General features: G+C 40.2%; 1 protein-coding gene across 1 annotated transcript in view; it reads left to right on the forward strand.

Annotated features, from left to right (window-relative positions):
- Nucleotides 1-23,934, forward strand: part of LOC122798817 — a 3,666,270-nt gene that overhangs the window by 2,006,498 nt on the left and 1,635,838 nt on the right. The gene's annotated exons all lie outside the window — the stretch shown is intronic.

Raw genomic sequence — 23,934 nt, forward strand, 5'->3', positions numbered from 1 at the left:
CAGAGATGCTGTTTTGTGTGCTTGGACCTCCTGGGTCTCTTATACTGATATCCTCCAATTCACCTGATTGTCAGATTTCTTCAGAAGACAGCCCGTTGCAGATCAACAGTGATCCTCATAGCTCCCTTCTGTCCTCATCAAGTGTGGTTCCTCTTTCTGTGGCATCTTCTGAGATACCCTCCTTGGGTTCTGAAACCCAGTCTGGATATCATTTCTAAACTAGCGGGTCTGGATCCTCACAGTCTGCAGTCACTCAAGGTAACCATATGGTTTCTCCAGTTCCCTTGATGGCCAGGAATCCCAAGCTGTCTGATAATGTTGTACATATTCTATCCTCGTCCAAAAGTTCTCTACTAGGAAAGTTTATTTGAGTAAATGGAACCAGTTTGTGATATGTGCAGAATCTTGAAGGTTTGACCCTTTTTCCACACCCTTAGAGTCTTTTCTAGATTTTTTTTTCCTGAATTGTTTAATTTGGGATCTTGTTTTTCTATGATCGAGGTACAGTTGGCAGCCATTTCTAATTTTCATGTCGATAAGGATAATGTTCTCTTGGCTGCTCTGAAAGTCTCTAAGGTGTTTCTCAAAGGCGCATTTCTTCTGTGTCCTCTCGTTCAGGATCCTGTCCCTCCTTGAGATTGCCTTTTATGTTACAAGTCCTTGCAGGTCCTCCTTTTGAGCCCTGTGCTACTTCAAACCTGAAGTTGTTATCTTGGAAAACCTTGTTTCTGGTGGCTGTTACCTCGGTCAGGAGAGTTTCTCAGCTACATGCTCTAGATTCTACTCCTCTTATCTGTTGTTTCACAAAGGTAGGGTTTCACTTCACAGCAATCCTTCCTTTCTTTTGTAGGTGGTATCTTAAGAGTACTTTTAATAGATCTATTCACCTTCCTGTGTTTTTTCCTAATTTTTTGAACAAGGGTGAATACATCTTGCATTGTTTGGCTGTGCATAGGCTGCTGAGATTTTACTTTGGCAAGACAAAAGCCTTTAAAAAATCCAGTCAGCTGTTTGTTTCCAACTCCAGATTTGGCAGACCTTTGTCTAAAGTTTCATTATCTTAGTGGTTGTCAGACTGTATTTCATTCAGATATAACTTGAGAAGAAAGACTTTGTGTGGTAAACTGAAGGATCACTCTTCTAGATCTATGGCTACTTCTATATCCCCCTTTTCCATAACTTTCTTGGATGATGTTTGTGCAGCAGCTAACTGGGTGGGCTATCTTAACTTTGTTTTACACTACAAGCTGGACATTCATATCCAGGTCCATGGCTTCCTTTGGCTCCTCGATGTTGCAGAATATCCTTACTTAGATCATCCTAGGATTACTACATGGCTGGGGACTGTGTCCTACAGGTTGAAGCAAGATGGAGAAACAACATCAGATATGAAAGTTATGTACTTACCACAATGATAGGTCCATGTTGTCTGTCTCCATCTGGTTCAAACCCCCCACCCCAGCCTTTTTGGCTAATCTCATTACCTAAGATGACCAAGTGAGGGAGGATCAATTGCTGTCTTTTTCTTGGAGCCCTTAGTCTTTTTTCTTTATTTGAGAAAGGTAATTTAGACCTAGATTAAGGAGGAGCAAGCTCAATCTGAGGTATGTGCTGGGGAGTGGGGGTGTATGGTTAGATGAGGTGGAGCCTGGTAAGCTGAAGTCTATAGGATTTGGCTGGAATTGGATCCAATAACCTAAAGGTTGAACCAGATGGAGACAGACAATGTGGATCTGTTGTTATGGGAAGTACATAATTTTCATTTCTCTTCCATACTCAGAGGTTTTATTTGGACCTACTGCTACCCAGGTCCAAAAATTATTGGATATGAAAGGTAAATTAATGCACAGAATTTCCAAGACATTTCATGTCCCCAAATCCTCTCCTGTTCAAAGGGCATAACATGCAAACAGCATTGCCTAATAGGCAAAGATGAAAGAAGGTATGACAGGAGAGAACTAGTACAAAACGTAAAAACAAGGAAACTTCCCTCCAAAAGTAGTCAAACTCCAGCCTCTCAATGACTATGCCAGAGACCTGGTCACCTTCCTTCCACCTCCTGCACTTATTCTCTTTCCACAGCTTCACTACCTGACCATTAATTCCCCTACTTGGTGTCAGATAGTTTCAGACAATTGGGTTTTGAAGGTGATCCAGGAGAGTTACAGCTGACAATGGATAGAATCTCTCCTTCCTTTCTGTGGGATCCCTCTTCACCCTTTCAACCACACAGTTATTTTCCCAAGTGCTGCAACAAATGTTACAGTCAGGGGTAATAGAAAAGGTCCCTTCAGAAAACATAGGAAAGGGCTTTTATTATAGAATATTTCTGGTAACAAAGAAAGAGCACTCATGCAGGCCAGTTTTAGTTCTCTCCATTCTCAATCTGTTTGTAAAAGTTCCAAAATTCAAGATGTTAACTTTTTACTCTTTGGTAGCACTTCTTCCAGACCACTGTGTTTTGGTAACATTAGAGCTCAAAGATGCTTACCATCATATTTTAATTGAACACAACTTCAGGAGATACCGAAGATTTTGCATATCTGGGTCACATTATAAGTTATCTGTATTATTCTTTGGGCTGTCTGCTGCAACAAGAGTGTTTATGAAGTGTGCAGCTCCAGTGGTGGCCCATTGCAGAATGCAAGGTATCCATATTTTCTCCTTATTTAGATGACTTGATTATCTGTGCAGAACATTTAATGAGATGCCAGTAGTCTTTAACAGGGTTTCTTCTCTATTCTCTCATCTGGGATTTCAGATAATCTTGGAAAAATCCTTCCTGACTCTGTCGCACTGGATTGTATTTCAAGAATGCCTTACAGACACTCAAATGCAAAAACCCTTTTCCACCTCAGGGCAGGATTAATTCATATTGGGAGGTATTCCTGCACTTCCCTCTTCTAGTCATAGCTAAACCAGGAAAGGCCTCATGATTCTAGGCTTAATGGCCTCTGCATTCCCTATGATAGCACTTGCCAGACTGCACATGAAAAAGATTCAGTGGTACCTCAAAAATATGTGGATTCAGCACATTCAACTCCTAGAGTTTCAAATTCCAGTACTGAGCTTTGTAAAACTATAAATATTGTGGTGGAGGATCAAATGGCTGTTAATCCAGGGCTTTCTTTTTCTCTTCCTTTCCCAAACACAATCTGTCCAGACAGACACTTTAGATATCACTTTGGTGCAGTTAATATGGGAGCAAAAGAGCAGTGTCTATTCGACAATGTGGATAGATGAAAGCACATGGATGCCAAAGAAATGCTGGCTGTAAGTCATATCATAAAGGCTCTACATCATCATATGAACCATTGCTCATAACTGTACATGCTATTGTGGACATTACCCGGTTAACAAATGTAATAAATAAATAAATAAACAAACAGTGATGTGGTACTTAAACTTTGAATTTGTCAACTTTTGAACCTGCCTCGTTGGTTGATTTGAGGTTCATTACTTGGGAAACTTTCCTACTTGTTGCTGTGACATCTGTAAGACATATATCTGAGTTACAAGCTATAATGGTGGAGAAACATTGTATGGTTTTCCATTGGGATAGTGTCACTCTGCAAGATAACCCCTCATTAATGACTAAGGATGACATGGAGTTCACTTTGAAACAAGCCATCAGTTTCCTGTTTTCTATACAGACCCTCGAAACAAGGGAGAAAAGATTCTTCATAGCTTGGATGTGCACAGATAAGTGTGGTGCTATGCTGACATAATCAAATTCTTCAGGAAAGTTGATGGCTAGATAGACTACTTTATGATGGTTGTCATCAGCTGTTTTATTTTGTTACTCCCACCATGGAAATACTATTTCAGGCAGGGTTAGGGCTCATTCCTCCAGAGCCTTATATTCTTCGATGGCATACTGGAACAGTGTAGATTCTAGAGACATTCTAGAGGCAGCAACTTGGTGCTTCATCCATACATTTACAAACTGGATTCCTTTTCCAAGTCCAGAACAGGCTTTGCAAGGACTATTCTCCAGGGGCTCCAGGATTCCTTCCTCCTCCCAGGTTGGATAAGATATGGTAAGCTACAGCAGTGAGAATGATGAACATAGTACAGTAATGATGAACATAGTACAGTTATGTAAGTTACACTTACCTGTAACAGTAGATGTTCAAATACTTCACTACTGTAGTAGTTGTACCAACCCACCATCCCCTTGTTGTACATAATTAGTGTGGTTTAGAACTTTTGCTATTGTTGTTTCTAATTTGTATTATTGTTACTGTTGTTGTTGTTTGGTTCAGATGAAGTTTCCTTTTTTACATTTAGGAGCAAGAAACTCCTGAATATTTCTAGTCACACTGGCTGCTTTTGTAAAACAGACCAAAAGGGATAAGCCTATATGCAACCAGTGACTGTGTGAGAGGAGGTTGGAGCATGTATTTTAAAAAGGACAAATGAAGGGGTAAAGTACAGTCAGATAATGTGATAGAGCTGATAGAGAAGGGGGAATAAAAGAGGATAGGAGGCAAGAGGATACATGATTCGGGCAGGGAGGGAAGACATAGTGCTAACATTTTTCAGGTTGTAAAGATGTGCTCATAGGAGAACGGCTAGATCAGTAAGGAGGAGGAGACAGAAGAGCAGAGAAGGAGAGAGAGGAGTTGAGAAATGGAAGAGCGGAGAGAGCTGCCAAGGAGAGACATTGTACAGAGACTACAAACATAGTTTCATCTGGGATGGGAACAGGAACATATCCATGATTTGCTAAAGTATTCTTTTAGTAAGGATTTTAAGAAAGAAATATTAGTTACTATTCTGATGCTAAGAAGTAGGGTGTTCCAAACTTTAGCAAGCAACAGAGTAAGAGTAGAGACTTTGGCTGGAAGAAGTGGAAGGTTTGGAAACAGTGGAGCTGTTTGTTTCTGGACCTGAGATTTCTGTTTGAGATGTGCAGGTCAAGTAAATGACTGCTGGCTGGACAGTATAGAGACCTGTGAATAATATTATGTGTGGTTATTAGTTGGATGTAGTAGAGAAGGTTGGGAAGTTCAAGCCAGTTGATAGACTGTAGAGTATTGCAGTGGTGTGCTGAGTGTTTAGCATTCAGTGTGAACTTTGCAATTTTGTTATAGCATCTTTCTAACTTGGCTGTTAGGGAGGTTTGTAGATTCTTCAGAATTGGGGCTCCATAAAGTAGAGAGCCAAGTTTCTGATGTTTCTTTTCTTTTTTTTTTTTTTTTTTTTTTTTTTTTTGTTTACTCAAGATAATTTTCTTTTCTTTTCTTTTCTTGATAGCAATGCAATCAATTAATGCATAATATTAGTAAAAATAGTGGGAATAAAATAATTAAACAAGAGAAATAAAAATAAATTATATGCACTGTGTCCAAAAGCCTGAAATAAAAATGATAATAGTCACATTCCTATAAAGGAAAAAATAAACAAAATATGCAAAACAACTTCTAGTTTCAATTAAGAGAGTCAGAATTTATCTGAAAAGTGTCAATGAGCGATATCACTTTTTCCCAAAGATTATTGATAAATGATTTAGGAAGAATCCTATGTTATTTGACTGTAGTTTCCTTATTCCTTCAGAAGGGATAAAAATTCTAGTGGTGCAGTGGTAGATTTCCATTTCTTGGTAATGGTTTTCCTTGCAATCACAAGAATAGTCCAAAGTAAGGAAAGGCTGTCATTACTCAATGCAAGGCTGTCACTAACATTAAATAAAATGAAAGATTTTGTTACTAAAAATTAATTAGTTGTTGTGTCTTTCGTTTTTTTCCCGGTTAGGGGTCGCCACAGCGGAACTCCGGTCTGCTAATGATTGGTAGTTGAATTTTACGTACCGAGTTACCAGCCCTGACGCACAACCTTCAACGAAGGTACGCCCATTCACGCATGTCTCCACGCAGAAGACGCTCTAGCTGAGAATCGAACCGGACAGCATCTGACTGTGAGGCGACAATGCTACCACAGCGCCACCACCGCGAATTAGTAAACAAGGCTTTTAAAAATCATCTAAGTCACACCAGAATTGATTTAACAGAGGACAGGAGTAAAAATATGACTCAAATCAGCGTTACATTCATGCAAGCATCTCCAACAATAAATATTCTTGTTTTTCCCAATTTTAGCTAGCTTATTTCGGGGTAAGGAATGCTCTGTGCAAAAACGTCCATGTAAATATACACCATTATTGTGTCCAAGATGTAAGTTTGACAGAAGATAAAATTTGAGATTTGCCCTCATAATATAAATTAGAAATATGACCCGTAGTATTGTGGTTCCAATAATTATCCCGCATTTTACCTTATATTTTATAAGAATTTTATATACTTTTGAAATTAGGTTTTCCAAATTTAATTTATTATAGATTTCATATAGATAAGTTAACAATTTGGGGATTTCTCTAAAATGAGTAACTAAGAATTATTGAAAGATTTTGAGAGTAAGTTATCACACTTTGTAATAGTAACCAGTCATGAGAACCTTTATAATTTGATGTGTTTGTTTAACTAAAAGTTCTTTTAAGCATTGCTTCCAACAAATACATTTTTTAGTTTCCAAGAAATAAAGTTACTATGAACTTTGTCAAAAAATGTGGTAATGCTAAAAGGAATTAAAGTTTCAAACCAGATATTAGTTTCAACATTATAAAGAATATTTTTTAAAAGTTATTAATTATAGAATTTAAAAAGCTGGAGCTGTAGGTCTAGGAATATTATATTGTGTAATATACCAAAGAAGATGGCAGAAGATAATAGGTTGGTTATTTAAGAGAAGATTGTCAGGAAGATTATTATCATTCTGTAAAATCATCAAATGTAGACATTTCCAGTTAGAAAAATAATCTGAATCTACCCAATTTAAAATGATTTTGAAAATTGACGCCTTAATATAGGTGTCAGTATCTGGGAAATTAATTCCTCCTTGATCTCATGGTCCGATATGATGAAGAAAAGGTATTGTATTTTTATTGGGAAAACAAAGAAAATTTAAAAGGAGCTTATTTATATCATTGATTAGATTTTTTCTGGGAATATAGATAAAGTTTAAACTATATATAATATTTTGGTTAAGTGAATCATTTTTATTAACAGATGTGTTTTCCTGATGCTACTTTGAACATGCAGGTCAGACTTTAGTTGGTCATCAGTAGTCACACCTAATACATTTAGTTTGGGTACTATTTCAGTATTAATTTTATTTAAGGAAAATATTTCAAATGATATTTTGTCAGGGGGTGAGTAATTTGGGAGTGAAAAGGAGGAGCTTAGTTTTGTTTGGATTGAGTATGCGTTGAGATGTAGCGAACCATGTTTCAATTGAGGTGAAAGCCTGCTGTGTTTTAGCTGTACTTGTGGTAGAGTAGAAGAGGAGCAGATAATGGTGGAGTCATCAGCACACTGAATAAGAGTACCTTGTCCAGAGGCTGTGTGCATGTCAATGTTAAGGGACTCCTATTGTGTTAGGCAACAGTGGTAGGGTGTCCCTTGCCAGTTTACTGACTGTTGTTTGTTAGTGAGGTAGCTTTGGAACCATTTTATGGCAGGGACTGAAATGCCCATATTGGACAGTTTAGAGAGAAGTCCAAACTGAGTGACCATATCAAAGGTTTAAAGAGTTCAAGATATAAAGCTGATACCAGTTTGCTAGAGTTTCTTGCTTTATTTACATTATCAGTGAAAGATACTAGAGCAGTGGTTCTACTGTGGTCACATCGGAAGCCATGTTGGATATTAGAGATCAGGTTAGTATGTAGGAGATATTGCTGTAGTTGAAGGTGAATACATTTTTCAAGAATTTTGGATGGGAGGAGAGTATGGCAATAGGTTGGAAATCTGTTACTTCATTTGAATTGCCACCTTTATGCAATGGGATTATGATTATGAGATTGTCTACAGATGATCATGGTTTAAGCTTGACTAGTAGTTTTTTTTGATAAGAGATATAGGGACAGGCTGGAAGGAAAAAGGGGAGGGGTTGGAAGTAGAAGATAGTGAAAATGGATGAGATGATTTATAGTCAAGTATGGTGGAGTGCTGGGAGAAATTTGTTTTGGGGAGCCAGTTTGTTAGGTTGGGGGTGTGCAGCAAGGGTTGTGGGTGAGTTTAGTTATGCATTTTGTGAAGTAATTGTTAAACTTGATAGCAGTTTGTAGTGGCATATTTTCTGGGTAGGAGTTGGGGTTCTTTTGGGTTGAGGAGGGATGAGATGGAAGACTAGATTTTTTTTTAGGGTTTTGTTTATAAATGTCTTCAGAAGCAATGTGGTATAGTTTTTTGTCATACATTACTTGTTTTTTTACTCAGTTACAAAGTTGTCTATATAGTTCACAGGATCATAGGAGTTTACTGGGCTGGTGGCCCTGGGGCCCTAACAAGCCTAGCCAAGAGTTTATCCCCAAAAAGAAACTTCAGTCAGCATCTGTCATCCCTGTCAGTGATGGACACAGATGGGGAATCCCCTGAGACAAATTTGTGGTTTCCCATCCACTTATCAAGGTTGCACTTGAAGAGGGTCAGTGAAGTGCTCTGTTTGACTTGTATGGAAAGTCTATTCCAGAGGTAGGGCAGCCTTTGAGAGACAAACCTGTCTCTCCAGCAGGTTTTGTTGATGTCTCATATTAGACTCAGGCCTTTTGAGTGGGTAATGTGTGAGGGGTTAGACTTATGGATATGGAGAATGTCTAGTAGGGCAGGGTCTGAGATTGCCTTGTAGGTGAGACACAAATCACCCCTGAGCAATCTGTATGATACCGAGTAGAGTAACAGTGATTTGAGCCTGTCCACATAGGACAGGTGTTGGAGGCCATGGATTCTCTTTGTGAGGTATTTCAGTAGCCTTTCCAGTTGGTACAGATGTTTGGAGAAGCACATACCAAATGGGGCGTTGTACTCAATTATTGGTCTAATGAGGGAGGAGTCTAGAGAGTAATAACTTCCTTTTTTTTGGATGCAGTCCCTTTACTTATGAGATGAACCAAGTAAAAGGCTTTTCTGACCACTGCCGCTACATGATGGTTGAATGTGAGGTTGTTATCAACCTGAGTGCCTAGGTCTCTCACCACAGGTTGTGTGCTTAGGCAGTCATTGACGTGGTAATCAGTAAAGCTCATGTTTTTGACAAATGGTATGATAATATATTTTTTGCATTTAGCTTGAGTCCATGACTTTGACACCAGTCATTAGTTGCTGTGAGACCCTCTTGCAGTATGTTAACATCATTTGGGGAGTGAGTGACAGCACCCAACTTACAGTCATTCACAAACTTGGTCAGCCACAGGCCTTTTGTCTTTGCCTGGACCTCTGAGAAGTAGAAGTAGGGGGCCCAGAACAGATCCCTGGGTAACTCCATTAGTGACAGGTCTGCTATCAGAGATGGAGGTGCATATTTTGACTTTGAGGGTCCTATCGGTAAATTAGTTGGCCACCCACTTGATGAGATAGGGATTTACGCCAAGTTGTGTTAGCTTTTTGATGATGCTTAAATGGGGGGGGGGGTTGTGTCAAAAGCTTTGGCCAAGTCAAGGTGGACTGACTTTCTCTCATCCAGGGCCTTGGTGACAGTCTCAAAGCCAGGTTCAACAGGCAAGATCTGCCTTTGATGAATCCGAACTGGGTGGGGTCAAGTGCTTGGAGATTGCCTATGTCCATGCTTATGAGATCCGTAATAATACGCTCCATGGCTTTACAAATCAGACTTGTCAAGGTAATGGGGAGATAGTTTCCAGTGTCAGTAGTGGCACCACCTTTGTGCAAGGGGATGACTATGGCAGTTCTCCACTCTGCAGGAATGAAGCCTGTACTTAGGCTGTGGTTGAATAGGGTGCTCAATGACGAAGCCAGTTCTTGCTGGAGATGGAGCAGAATACAGCCTGGAATTCTATCAGGTCCCATGAAAGCTGCATTCTTTGCCTTGGATAGGGCCTTTAACACTTGATCTATGGAAATGTGAGGTGCGGGACAAGTATCGGGGATGTTGAAAGGGCCTTTAGGGGGACAGCGGGGTGAAGTTTGCACTGAACCTATCTGCTATCAGGTTGGCTAAATCAACAGGATTAGTGTAAGGGATACTGTTAGGTACTAATTCGGAACAAACCTAGGCTTTGCCATGGAGGTTCCCGGTGTAACTGAAGAAGACTTTGTGGTTTCCATTTATTTCAGAGGCTAGTTTCGATTCATAATTTGCTGTGGAGGTTTTCACTAGTGATCTAATTTGTTGATGCTAAGAAGGGAGTTTTTCCAATTTTGAATTTGTTCCTTTTTACCCTTGGACAACTGTTTCTTCCTTTTGTTGTAAAGCTTGTTGATAGAGGATGTCCACCAAACAGGTTTGCCTTTCCTTGAGGAGTAGGTTTTAGTTCTATTCAGTATGGCTTAGTCCATCCAGTTGTACAAGTGCTTGTATACTGCATTGGCATATTGTTCAGCATAGTTGTTTGCATCCTGTGAAGGGGCGGTGGTGTGAAGCTACAGATACCCTCCCTTAGGAGGTTGTAGTCAGCTTTTGAGAAGTTTTTTAGCTTGATTACGGCTGGGGGGGGGGGTGGATGGGATAGAAACTTTGAATGAGACAGTCCAATGATCTGATCTTACCAGGGAAGAGCATACTATTGGAGTGGTGCACCGGTCACCCATGTTGGTGAGAACCAAGTCCAGAATATAATCTCCTCTTGTAAGGGATGACACAAGCTAATCTAGTGCATTAGAACTCATGAAGTTAAGGAATCGTTGCGTGAGTGCATTAGTGCAGGAATAGTTCATCCAGTCTATGGTAGGGTAGTTGAAGTCACTAAGGATCAGGGTGTTAGGGGGTACCTTGATGGAGTCAAGTAGATCCAGGTAAGAGGAGTGAGTGTCCTGAGTCATGGAGGGGAGTCTATAGCTGGCTATAACTTGGATGGGTGTCTTGCCAACTGTCAGTTGCACCTGGAGTAGTTCCAGTGCTTCTTGCTGGCAAACCAGTCTGGAGGTGTCCCTGTCCTTATGAAGATAGAGACTTCACCACCCTTAGTCTTCCCGACCTCATTTTAGGGACAGATTGTTTGGAATGAGGTATAGGCTGGTAAGGCATGGGTGCTCTCTGCAGCCCTGAACCAAGTTTCCGTGACCGCACTGTTGTAAATCATTGTCATTTTTATTCTTATTCCATATGTTCCATGCTCGGTCTCTTTCTTTTATGAGTAGTTTGCAGGATTTAGTCAGTCAATGGGCAGGATTATGTTTAATATGTTTTGTCTGGAGGGGGGCAAAAGTATTTAAAAGACTTAAGAATAGTGTGTTGAATTGCTCGCCAACTTCATTAAGGAGAAGAAATTGAAGGAAAGACCACTTTATGGTGCTCAGTGTTTGAATGAAACTATACTGGATGAATTTTGTAAGGTTGCGGGCGGATTTAAATTTATGTGTCTATTAGGAGAATTGATGAGTTGGGTGAAGCCAAAGAGATTTATGCTATTGGTTGGGTAGCTTGAGGAGAGGGAGACTGCCAGTCTGTATTAATGTCACCTCATATGACTGTTTCATTAATGGATAGAGTCTGAAACCCAAGCTAATATTTCCTCAAAAATTGGAATGTTGTGCACTGGAGGTATGCATATAACAATAAAGCATATGTTTTTGGATGTGTTAATTTTAAGGAAAGAGACGAGACTTTCTGCATTAGAAAAGTTAGCTATGGTGCCTGAAAAGGGTGTAACTGTATAATTGCTTGGATAAATTAAGGCAATTCCACCTCCTTTCTTGTTCTGTCGCATCTAATTATGTCATAACCAGGAGAGAGGATTTCAGTATCTTTCATTTTAGGGGTTAGCCAAGTTTCAGTGGCAGCAGGGAAGTCAAGTTTATAGTCATTAATCCAGGCATGGAAGTTGGAGATTTTATTTCCTATGCTCCTCAGGTTGGTGGTTGTTATCTTTAGAGTTTTAGGTTATTGCTTGTAGTTAACAGTGTTTGTGGGACCTGGATTAGGAGGTAATAGTAAAGGATGGGCTAAGTATTTGGGGGGAGTATTTGGGATTATGATTACTTTAGCCTTGAGGTGTACCATTTGATTATTTTAGGTTTACAGTATAAGACTGTGGAAGTAGGAGACAAGCTAGGAGAGATGTTGGAGTAGCTAGGGGGAAACAAGGAGCGGAGTGATGAGGTAATGGTATTAGACATGTGAGAAATATATTCCAAAGGAGGTTTGCATGTGAAGAGATAAAGGAAGAGGTGAAGGAGGGTAGTAAAGAAAAAGGATGACATGACTTAGGTGTAATGAGGTTGACTAGGATGGATGGGGGGGAAATGTAGAAGGATGATACTAGATGCAGAAAGGATGAGAATGCAATGAAGTGGTTAGTAAACTATGAGGTAATGCTGTGCAAGTAACTACCTAGAGTGAAGAGATGTGATTGGTCAGTGATGTAATGGGTGGGGACATACAGTAAGTGGTGTGATAAGACTGTTTTGCAGGAGGTGGGAACTGATGAACGCTCTGGCTGAAAGGAGCAGGGCCTCACCAACATGGCTGAACATTGCAAGCAAAAAACAATATGTGAGGAGAGGATTCCTACAATTCAGGTGGTAAAGAACCAGAATAAGACTTTTGAAGATATTGAAGAGGGGAGAGAGTTAGAAAAGAAAGAAAGAAAGAAAGAAAAAGTATGCAGCACAGAGGAAGGAGACAGCTAAGGAGACAGGTGTGGAAAAAGGAAATTGACAGGATAATGGGATACTAGACAGGCAGGATTAGGAAAAGTTGAAGGAGGTGGGAATAGAGTAGAGTTTGCACAGGTAAAGTTGTTAGAGCTACAGGCGTAAAACAGGATCCTTAAGCAGAGAGAGGCTCACAATGCTGTTTTAGAGATAGTCAGTTGCCAATGACTGGGAGAGAAAGCAGGTCCAGGCAGAGAAGGCAGGATAGTTTAGGTGACTAGAAGGGGACAACAGGATATGGAGCAACTTAATTATAACCCTAAGCAGTGTGCACAATAACAAGTGACGTTTCAAGTATATGTATTGTTGTGTCTTTTGGCTTTTCCTGGTTAGGGGTCGCCACAGTGGATCACCAGTCTGCTAATGATTGGCAGTGGATTTTTACGGTGTCGAGTTGACAGCCCCAACCTTCAAAGAAGGCACAACCACTCATGCACACACCTACCTGTATGTCTTTAAAGTTCACTCGACCACGGGGAGGACATGCAGACTCTGCACAGAAGGCGCTCCAGCCGATATTCGAACAGGAGAACCTCTTGCTGTGAGGCAACAACACTAACCGGTGCATCACCATGGCCTTTGTTTCAAGTATATGTATTAAAAACAGGATATCACAAATATGGACAGAAACTTTAGTCAAGCATACTTTACCTCTGTTGAGTGTAGTGGTCTTGGGAGTGTTGTAGCTGGGAGTCGGCAGTCTTTCAAGCTGTAGTGGGAAATGGCCTTAGTGACTTGGTCTGATTGAGGTGGATAGGGGGTTTAGCTCTGTTGAGTGTAGTGGTCCTGGGAGTGTTGTAGCTGGGAGAATGCAGTCTTTCAAACTGGAGTGGGAAATAGCCTTAGCAACTCAGTCTGGTTGAAGTGGATAGGGGAAGTGTTAGCGAGCACACTGCCGGGCAACATTGTCACCTCACAGCAAGAAGTTCTCCAGTTCGATTCTTGGCTGGGGTGCCTTCTGTGTGGAGTCTGCTTTTCTCTCTCTCTCTCTCTCTCTCTCTCTGTCTGTCATTAAAAAAATAAAACAAAAAAGGCACCTGTCCCACAAAACAGTATGCCCCATATGTCACTCTCAACTTCACATCTGTGTGCATTGCACACCTGATTTGGTCCAGTTGGTCACACAGCATTATTAAGTTGTTATCACACATCATTTATGTTATGAGTATCCACATTTTCCAAATTCCAAAAAAAAAATATGGCCTAAAAAACACCCGTTTTCTAGTTTGAAAATTCAGCGGACATTGGATGACACTAGATTATTTGGATGTTTTCCTTGTGAACATTGTAGTTTTTGTAGATATGTACTTAAAACAAAGGAGTTTACAACTAAGAACACATGCATTTTTGAGATTGGGACTTTTGCCAATTGTAGTAGTAATTTGGTAGTGTACTTGGCTGTGTGCCACTGTTCTGCATTCTGTATTGGTCAAACGTCTAGCCCTAAAACTGCATATTTCTGAACATCAGAGTAATAACAAGGAATAATGTTATTACTAATGTACTATACAAGCACACTCTTGTTCACAATATGGCCAACTTCCATTTTACCATTATTGATAAGGTTGGTGGCCAAATGTTTATCAAAATCAAATGGCATGAATTTCTAAATAAAAAGGAAAAAGCATGGATTATTAGACTGGGTGGGTTATTCCCACCTGGCTTGAATGAACATCTTTAACGTTTTATAATTATGGTTTAGTATGGTGTGTATAATATTTACCACGTGTTGTTATTGTTTTTACTATGTATGTTCATTATTATTATATAGGGGATTGTATTAAGAAGGCTTGTTAACTACTGGAGATTTTCTGTTGGTTGCATGGGTGACTGTATTATATAAAAGGGAGCTTTACTGGATGTTGCATTACATTGATAAAGGCTTTTTGACCGAAACCAGTCTGTATTAAGAGTTAATAAAGTCTTTGGATTCTTTGTGTGGTGCTGGCTGTTTTTTTGGATTTGAGTTATATATCTTTTGGCCTTTGCACTTGCCGTCTTTGCAAAGTCATTTGGATGTTGATCAAAAATAATGTGTCACAAATTATACAAAACCTTCCTGAGAGGTATATTCTTACTAAGACCCCCAATAAAGGAACCCCCACCTACTTGGGACCTCAGTTTAGTGCTTACTACTCTGACTCTCCATCCATTCAAACCAGCTTCCTCCTGTCAACTAAAATGTCTTACCTGGAAGACATTTTTTTTAACAGCTATTACTTCAGCTATGAGGGTTTCAGAATTGCAAGCTTTGTCCATACACCCTCCCTATTTAGTTTTTTCACAAAGACAGAGTCTCTCTTAGAACTAACCCTTCCTTTCTTCCCAAAGTATGTTCAGAGACCAATTTGAATCAGTCCATTGACCTGACAGTTTTTTTTCCAAATTATGGCAACAAGGCAGAATAAGTTTCACCAGTTAGATGTACACAGACAACTATATTTCTACTTGCGTAGGACCAAGGAGTTTAGAAAATCTGATCAGTTTATTTGTCTCCTTTTCAGACAACAAGAAAGGTGCACCAGTTTCAAAAGTCACCTTATCAAAATGGCTAACTGACACTATTTCCTATGCACATACTTCTCAGCATAGACAGTTTCCAGGAAAGATTAGAGGCCACTCAGCAAGAGCTGTTTCGACTTAGATCACCTTTCAGGCAAAATTACCTATGGATTCAATCTGTGCTGCAGCCACATGGGTCAGACCTCATACCTTTATCACTCATTACAAAATAGACATGGTCTCCCAGAACAGGGCTTCCTTTGGTTCCACTGTTCTGAAGAGTTTATTCCCTTGAGCCACCCAAGAAAGAAGGTGCTGGGGACGCTGTCCCAACCAGCAAGAATGAAGGCGAGGTAGGACAACATAACATAAAGAAGTTATGTACTCACCATAATGTTCCATGTTTGTTGTCCATAATCTCACCTTCTTTCTTGCGTCCCACTCTCCTTCTCCCTACCTTCGCTCCTAGAGGATTGAGAGGAATTTTTTGGATTAGTTACAAATGTACTCTGGTTCCCTTCTTGCCTCACAAGACTTAGGCTAAGGATATGCCAACTTGTTTATGGGGCTAGTTGAGAATGTACATATATATAGGAGCACTTTCTTTAGAAAACACGTAATCAGATATTTTCGATTTATAGATGATTTGGTTTTTATATGCCAAGGGGGAAGTAACCAAGTAGTGACATTTATAGAACATCTTAATGTTAATCAATATGAGAATAAATTTGACGGAATTAAAATAGGCTTAGAAGTGATTTTTTTAGATATATCATTAAAAGGTAAGATGGGAACAAAAATTAACACTAAAATACATAGGAAATTTGATCAAATTAATTGGATGTTACATGCTAGTAGTTGTCATCCTAGTCATACATTAGCTTCTATTCCCTTTGGAGATATGTTAAGAATAAAAAGATTGTGTAGTGATAGGAAGGAAGCACGTAAAGAAGCTGAAAAAGCTGCAGCCCTGTTTGTAAATAGGGGCTACAGCTTGCATGAAGTATCTAAAAGTTTCTCTGAAATTTATGACAATAGAGTAGTTAAAACTTCGAAAATGAACAGGAAGAATATAATAAATTAAAACAGAGGCAAAGAAAACTTAGATAAATTTTTATTTTTTGTTTCAAAATATACTGTTTTTTTTTCAGACAAATTTAATGATTAGTTAAAGGGTACTGGAAACAAGTGAAAAAAGAAGTCCCTTCACTGTTACAGAGTTAAGAATCTCATATAAAAGGGGACGGAACTTGAAGGACTTTTTGGTACATAGCAATTATACTAGACCAAGAAATAATCTGACAAAGGTAGGAACTTTCCCATGTGGAAAATGTTCCATTTGTCAGCATATTACTACAAATATAGAAAAAATAGAAGGAAAGAAGTTTGACACTTTGGGTAATTATACCTGTACCAGTAAAGGGATAATTTACGCTATAATGTGTCCGTGTAGAAAATATTATATAGGAGAAACCAAGAGAAGTCTTGGTGAAAGGATAAATGAACACATCAGGGATGTCAAGAAAAAAAACAAAGCTATCAGTCCAATAGCAGAACATTTTAACAAGGTACATATGGGAGATGTAAATAATCTAAAAGTAACCGTTTTGGAACAAGTGACACAGCAGTATGGAAATGCTGAAATGTTAAAACATACATTAAGGAGAAAATAATCTATTTTTATTATTAAATATCATACTTTACAACCCAATGGTTTGAATAAGGAGTGCAATTGGCAAAGCTTTATTTAATGGTGTTTTAATTTTAGTTTTTATAATGATATAAACTGAATTTTAACAATTTGGATTTAATTGATTAATTGAAGACAAATGTAATTAAGCTGATGTATAAAATGTGAGGTTTTTAGAGAAAAATTCTGACTCTGTAAAGGCTATTTTTGGCCAAGACGCTAAGATAATTCATTCTGTGGCAATAAATAACGTTTGGAGAAAGTAAAAGCTAGTATTCACTAGTCTATTCTTTTCTTTTGTGGTGTGGATTTTGGAACTGTTTGAGTGGTTTTACGATATTTAGTACTATGTTTGGGGTGTTAGTTCTAAGTTGTTAGTGCTTTGCAGACAAGATCTGGGTTACCCTCTCTAGGCGTCATGGGACAGGGTATAGCCTTGAGCCAGTGGAAGCTCTCGAGCTTTAGTAAAAGGCCGAGTCGGAACCAGTGCTTGGTCCCAAACCCAACCAGCAAGAAAGAAGGCGAGATTATGGACAACAAAACATGGAATGTTATGGTGAGTACAGAACTTCTTTTTCTTTTCCTTTGGAAAAAAATAAATAATCAGAAGTGTACTAATACTTTGCCATCAGTCATGCACTGGAGCTTGGCAATAGTGCACTTCAGTAAGCAATTCTGACAGACTGAAAGTATGTCAGTGGCCACTGTTGATTGTATGTATTTTGCTGGCTCAATGTATACATGATATGAAGACTCTATTCCAATGCACTCTGTGCAGTGCTGTATGTAACTGAGGGTGTGATTGTCTCACATTTTCCTTCCCAGTATCACAGTGTTTTCCATTGAACTGATACACATACAAACATATTTGCAGACTGGTATTAATGAGTTTGATAGTAATATCATTTACATGTATCATCATCAGCAGCAGCAGCCCCCCTTTTCCCATTTTTTTCTACATGGGGTCAGGGTATCGTGTCAACTGTTGCCAACTTTCTAGATTCAGTGCCACACTCCTGCTTTCTTCAACATTCATGCCTGACTATTGCAGGTCTTATAGGTTCATAGATTAGTACTAGGCTAGTTGCCCTTGCAAGCCATTTTAAGCCTGGCCAATTATCCCTTGTGAGACTCAAACCGTGCACCTTGTGTTTGTAAGGCAAACACCTTAATGACTAGGCCACCCTCCCCTCTTCTTTCACACAATCCATCTAACTCTTTGCTGGATGTCCTTGCTTCCTCTTACCATCTTCCTGTCTGTCCCAAATCTTCTTCACCAGATTGTCTTCTTTTCTGCACATGTTCAAACCATCATAATCTGTTATCTTTGATCTTTTCTGCAATTGGAGCTACTTTGGCTTCTGCTCTTATGCCCTCATTTCTTCATATGTCCCACAGTGTGCATCCTACCACCCTTCTCGGGCACTTCATCTCCATTACCTCTAGTTTCTTCAACTGTTCTGCCTTTACTGCCCAGGTTTCTGTACCATACAGTAGTACTGGTCGCACCACTGTCTTGTACACCTTACTTTTCAGCTTTGACATTCTTCTGTCATAGACTGCACCTGACACTCTATGCCAGTTAGCTGTAGCCCCTCTGATTCTAGCTTTGACCTCTTCATTCAGACTTCCCTCCTCCTCATCCACCCCTCCCAGATACTTGAAGCCGTTTACCTGTTCCACTATCTTCCTTTCTATTTCTATTCTTAGCATCTACTGATTTCTCCAATTTGCTGCCATTACCACAGTCTTATCTGTGCTTAGTTTCATCCCATGTGCCTTCCATTTTGCATTCCATTCTCCTATCCTTTGCTGAAGTTTTAGCTTAGAGTCAGCCTGTAATGCTACATCGTCTGCATACAGCAACTTTGTTGCTCTGTCCCCTCAGACCTGTTTGCTAATGTAGTCCATCACCAGTATGAACAACAGTGTGCTCAGAGCTGAACCCAGGTGTACACCCACTCCCACTGGTAACCCCTCTGTGAGGCCGAACACTGTTTGTACTTGTCATTGGGCCCTTGTACATAGCCTGCACTAATTCTACCAATGTTTCTGGGACTTCAAACTGCCACAGTACTGCCCAGATCAGCTTTCTTGGGACCTTGTCATATGCTTTCTCCAAGTCTAGGAATGCCCAGTTGGACTCTCTCCTCATCTCTAGCTTCTTCTTAAGTATCTGTCTCACTGCAAACATTGGGTCAGTTGTGCTGCATCCTGATTTGAAGCCAAACTCCTCATCTTCCATCTTCCATTGTACTACTCTGCGTATCCATTTATCAATTACCCTCTCCAGAACTTTTGTGCAATGTGATAGGAGGTTTGATGCCTCTGTACTGCCCACAGTTGTGGATGTCCCCTTTGTTCTTGTACATTGGCACAAGTATGCTTATTCTCCAGTCATCTGGGATATCTCTTTCTGTCCACACTGCTGTTAGTACCCTCAGGAGTCATTTCTTCCCTATCTCACCCAGCCTCTTTATCATATCGGCTGTGACCTCATCTGAGCCTGATGCTTTCCCCCAATTTCATTTTCCTTAGTGCTGTTCTTACTTCTAATAGTGTGGGCTTCTCTTCTTCTCTCATCGTAGTCTGTTTCTGGAGCAGTACAGGTTCTGTGGGGTTTTCTTCATTCAGAAACTGCTGGAAATACTCCTTCCATCTGTGTTTGATGTTCTGTGGAGTGTTGAGCAGGTTGTTGCTGGCATCCGTTATGAAGGGTGTCTGACTATCTTTATCTTTCTGTCTCTGCCTTGCAACATGATATAGTTTCTTTGTGCCACTTACTAAGTCACTTTCTAGAAGTTGGTAAAGTGCCTCTGATGCCCTATTCCTTGCTATTGCAACTTCTTTCTTAGCTTCTTTGTTAGCCAACCAGTAGTCCTTCCTAGTCTAGTCAGTTTTTTCTATCTCCCACTTTTTCCTGGACTCCTTTCTTTTGATGACTTCCAGACTTCTGCATTCCACCACCAGTTTTCCTCATGTACCTTATTTCCATACCTGTCTTGGCCATATATCTTTTCTGTAGTCTTAACACATGCTGTTTTTAGGTGCGGCCATTCTTGTTCCACTCCACCTATTTTCCCCACTTTCTGAGGTGCTAGAGCCTTGAGTAATTCCTTAAACTGTTCTACTTTCTCTCCAGTCAACTTCCAGGGATTCAGCCTGGTCTCTTTTGACATTAGAGCCTTCTTTGACCACTGCTTGCAGTTGATTGTGGCAACTAGTGGTTTATGCTGTGGGCTGACTGTTTCAGTGGGGATCACTTTGCATGTATTCTACCCCAGTGCTTTTTCCTTACTAGGAGGAAGTCTATCTGAGTTGCATGTTGGCTACTCTTGTATGTGATCTTGTGACTGTCTGTCTGTTCTGAACCATGTGTTTGCTACTATCAAGCCATTTGCTAGACAGAACTCTAGAAGGGCTTCTCCTTCTTTATTCCTGTTGCCCCACCCATGTGGACCCAGGCAGTCCACACATCCTGTTTTGTCTGTTCCGATATGTGCATTCAAGTTACCCATTATCAACACCAATTCATGTTGGCCTGCTTTATCTAGTAGAGCCTGTAACTGCTGTCTGAATGCACTCTTTTCCTCACTATCACAACCCTGCTGTTGAGATTATTAATACTGCTCTATCATTACACTGGAGTCTGATTGCCATGAGTCTGTCATTAATTCTGATGATATCCCTCACTGCCTTCTGAAGCCTGTCTCTCACCACAATTCCTACACCATTTCTAGCTTGTCCCCCTCCTGAGAAGTAGAGTCTGGATCCCAAGCCAAGTGGCATAGCTGCACTGCCCTTCCAGCTCATCTCTTGGATACACAGGATGTCCAGCCTCCTCTATATCATCATGTCATCCACTTCCAAGCTGCATCCTGACAGTGAACCTACATCATGTGTAGCAATTCTCAGTTCATGTTTGGGAGGTTGGTTAGTTTTACATTCAGCTTTTGCTCAACAGAGTTATCCCAGTTAACCAGTCTGGGCAACTAGACACTGGCCAGCCAGTAGCTTATTGACCCATGGCAGGCACACACTGGCCAATAGGGGCACATAAACCCATCCCACCATTAGCAAGGGTCCCTGGCATAGGTCACAGTAGGCCGGTTCCTCAACCCACTTATCACCGGTAACTACCCATGCCCATATTGGTAACATTAGTCAATATGACCAGATCACCTAGAGCCACATTTTACACTGCTGAGTGGCTAGCCCTGTCACGGCACACAGTCTATGATCCATATTCTCCTATCTTGAGGATACTGCACACTACAGTAAATGCCCAAAGCGATTGGTCTGTACAATTCCTCCCTCTATAGGGCACCATGTAGAGTCTGTGCTGCTGCCCACAGCTCCATTCATTGGTGAGTTTGAGATAGAAACACTCAGCATGTTTTTTCAGGCTTGGGAGAAACTCCATGGAGACACAGGGAGAACGTGCAAATTTCAAACAGGCATTGGCAGGAGGTCAGGATAAAACCCTGTACCTCGTGCATGGGAGGAGAAGATCTTAAGCATTATGCCAACTGGTCTCTCAAGCTTTCTCAAGGTAAATGATAAAAAAATATAATTTACATGTATACCCTGTCATTATCCTGCACATTGTAAGCAGCTGAGAATAGCGTTTTACTAATGTGCACATAAGCATAAGAATGAATGTCTGTAATGCATTATTCAATGATCTTTAGAACAACAATGAGGAATGTACAGGTGCCATACCACTGTGTGACAGCTATTACTTTCATTCAACACCTTCCTCTTCAGTCAATCTAACAGCCCCTTTGTGATCGTCATTCTGCATAATCCCTCACCTCTGACTTGTCAGACACATGACAGTCCAATGTCCTTTCTGCTTTTGCCCTTGAAAACATTCCTGTGGAACAGATTAGTTAGTCCATCTGTGAGTTCTATTCCAATAATGTGTACTTAGCATGACTGTTACACAGAAAGTAGTAACAGTAATATCATGAGAAGACAAGTTATTATTATTGCTTTAACAGTAATATTATGAGGAGACAAGTTGTAACAGTAATATTATGAGACAAGTTATTATTATGGATTAATGTACTCCAGATGGGATGTTTGACTTATCTGTACATTATGTTGTGAATTGTGAGCCATACTTTGATGGTGTCTGTTTCACAAAGCATGTTTCTCATTCTTCAATACATGTGTCACACACCCTTCATCTGTGTCCCTTCTGATGCTTGTAATATGACCTGTTCTGTGCCATCAGCAGTTAGTGCACAAGTCTAAAAAACGTAGGGTGAGGTAGGCAAGTGTCCGAATCCAGCAGTGTGCAGCTACTATGAGCATGTAAGAGAGGGAAATGGTCACAGACAGAGATGGCTTACTCAACAGATATATGATTTTAGTGGTAATATTTACACAGGTGGAGCATTTTGATTCCCAGGTAATAACACTCCCTTTTAAGGGAGGCCATATACATTCTAATACCCTGCTCAAGTTATCCTGGTACTTGGTCTCCAGAAGAAGCCAAGATGCATATCAATGGCCTGGAGATGAGAACAGTCCTTCTAGCACTACAGGCCTTTCAAGATGCTCTCCCCACTGGGACAGTTGCTATTCAGATGGACAATATGTCTGTAGTCTGGTAGATCAACCAAGCAGGGAGGAACCAAATCTTACTCACTCTGTCAAGAAGCAAAGAGAGTATGGCAGTGGGTGATCTCTGCTGGCCCCTTTCTGGTAGCAATGCACATACTGAGTTAAGCCCCTGTGAGTGCAGACAAACTAAGCAAGTCCATTGGGATGTCTCCTGAGTGATCTCTCAATATCAAAGTGGTGGAGAGAATTTTCCATCAGTGGGGCCAACTGTGCTGTGACCTTTTCACTTGTCCCCTCAGTAACAAGGAAAACAGGTTCTTTGCCCTGATCCCTCTAATGAGGGAGTCACCGAGAGATGTTCTAGTCCATGACTGTCCCTCTGATTTTCTCTATGCTTAGCCATCATTATCTCTCAACCCCAAATTTTTACCGAAAGCATACCAGTTGAAGAGCACTGTTATCCTCATTGCACTTTTTTGGCCTCATCAAATTTGTTCCCCTTTCTTTGGCTTCATCTTTACCCTGGATCCTAATCCAGACCTCCTGTCTCATCTGGATATAACAGGCCTCAAACTGACCGCATGGTTTCTCCATTTCTACTGATTGCTAGACTGTGCTCCCCGGTCTGTCATATTTTCTTATCTTCTTCAAAAGCTTCAGCTAGAAAGTTTTACCAAAGTAAATTAAAGAGATTTGTTTTCTGGGCCCTTAAGAAGGATCTGGACCACTTTTCTGCTCCTATAACAGTGGTACTTGATTTTTAGCTTCAATTTGCAAAGAAGGGGCTAGTTTTTCTACTGTTAAGGTCCAGTTGGTTGCTATTTCAAATTTTCATCTAGGTGAAAAATAATTCTTCTTTATCTTCTTCTAAATTATGTAAAGCCTTTCTCAAAGAAACTTTTCTACTTAGACCTCCAATAAAGGATCCTACTCCTCCTTGGGATTGAACTATTTTGTTTGAAGCTCTGACCAAAGCCTCTTTGAACCCTCAGCCAGGTCAGACCTCTAGTTTTTGTCTTGGAAAACCATTTTTCTAGGCAATATTACATCAGCTAGATGAGTATCCGAACTCCAGACTCTATCTTCAGAATCTCCTTATTTGGTTTTCGACAAAGACACAGTGTCCTTATGGACTGTCCCGTCTTTTTTGCCCAAGGTAGCTTCTGAGTCTAATATCAACCAGGTCATTAACCTTCTGGATCTGATGTCCTCTTCATTCCTCAATCATGATTGGGTTTTGGATCCGACCATCAGATCTGGCTTGACCACATTTTCCAGACTTGGATTCAACTCTCGAGCTCCCCAATTTACCCATAATGCACTACACCCACCCCAGCACCTCAGATCTCGTTTTCTGCTTAAATGATTGAACACGGATCTCTGCTGTCGAGTTTTGGCTGGATAAGTACAAATTTTTCTTTTCAACAACTGCAAGTGATATTTCTTGCTTACTTCTCCCTCTTCATCTTTGCCTTCTATTTTTTCCATTCATCAGATTTA

This window comes from Protopterus annectens, chromosome 3.part1 (assembly GCF_019279795.1).
Source record: "Protopterus annectens isolate FY-2018-M chromosome 3.part1, PAN1.0, whole genome shotgun sequence".
Taxonomy (NCBI): domain Eukaryota; kingdom Metazoa; phylum Chordata; order Ceratodontiformes; family Protopteridae; genus Protopterus; species Protopterus annectens.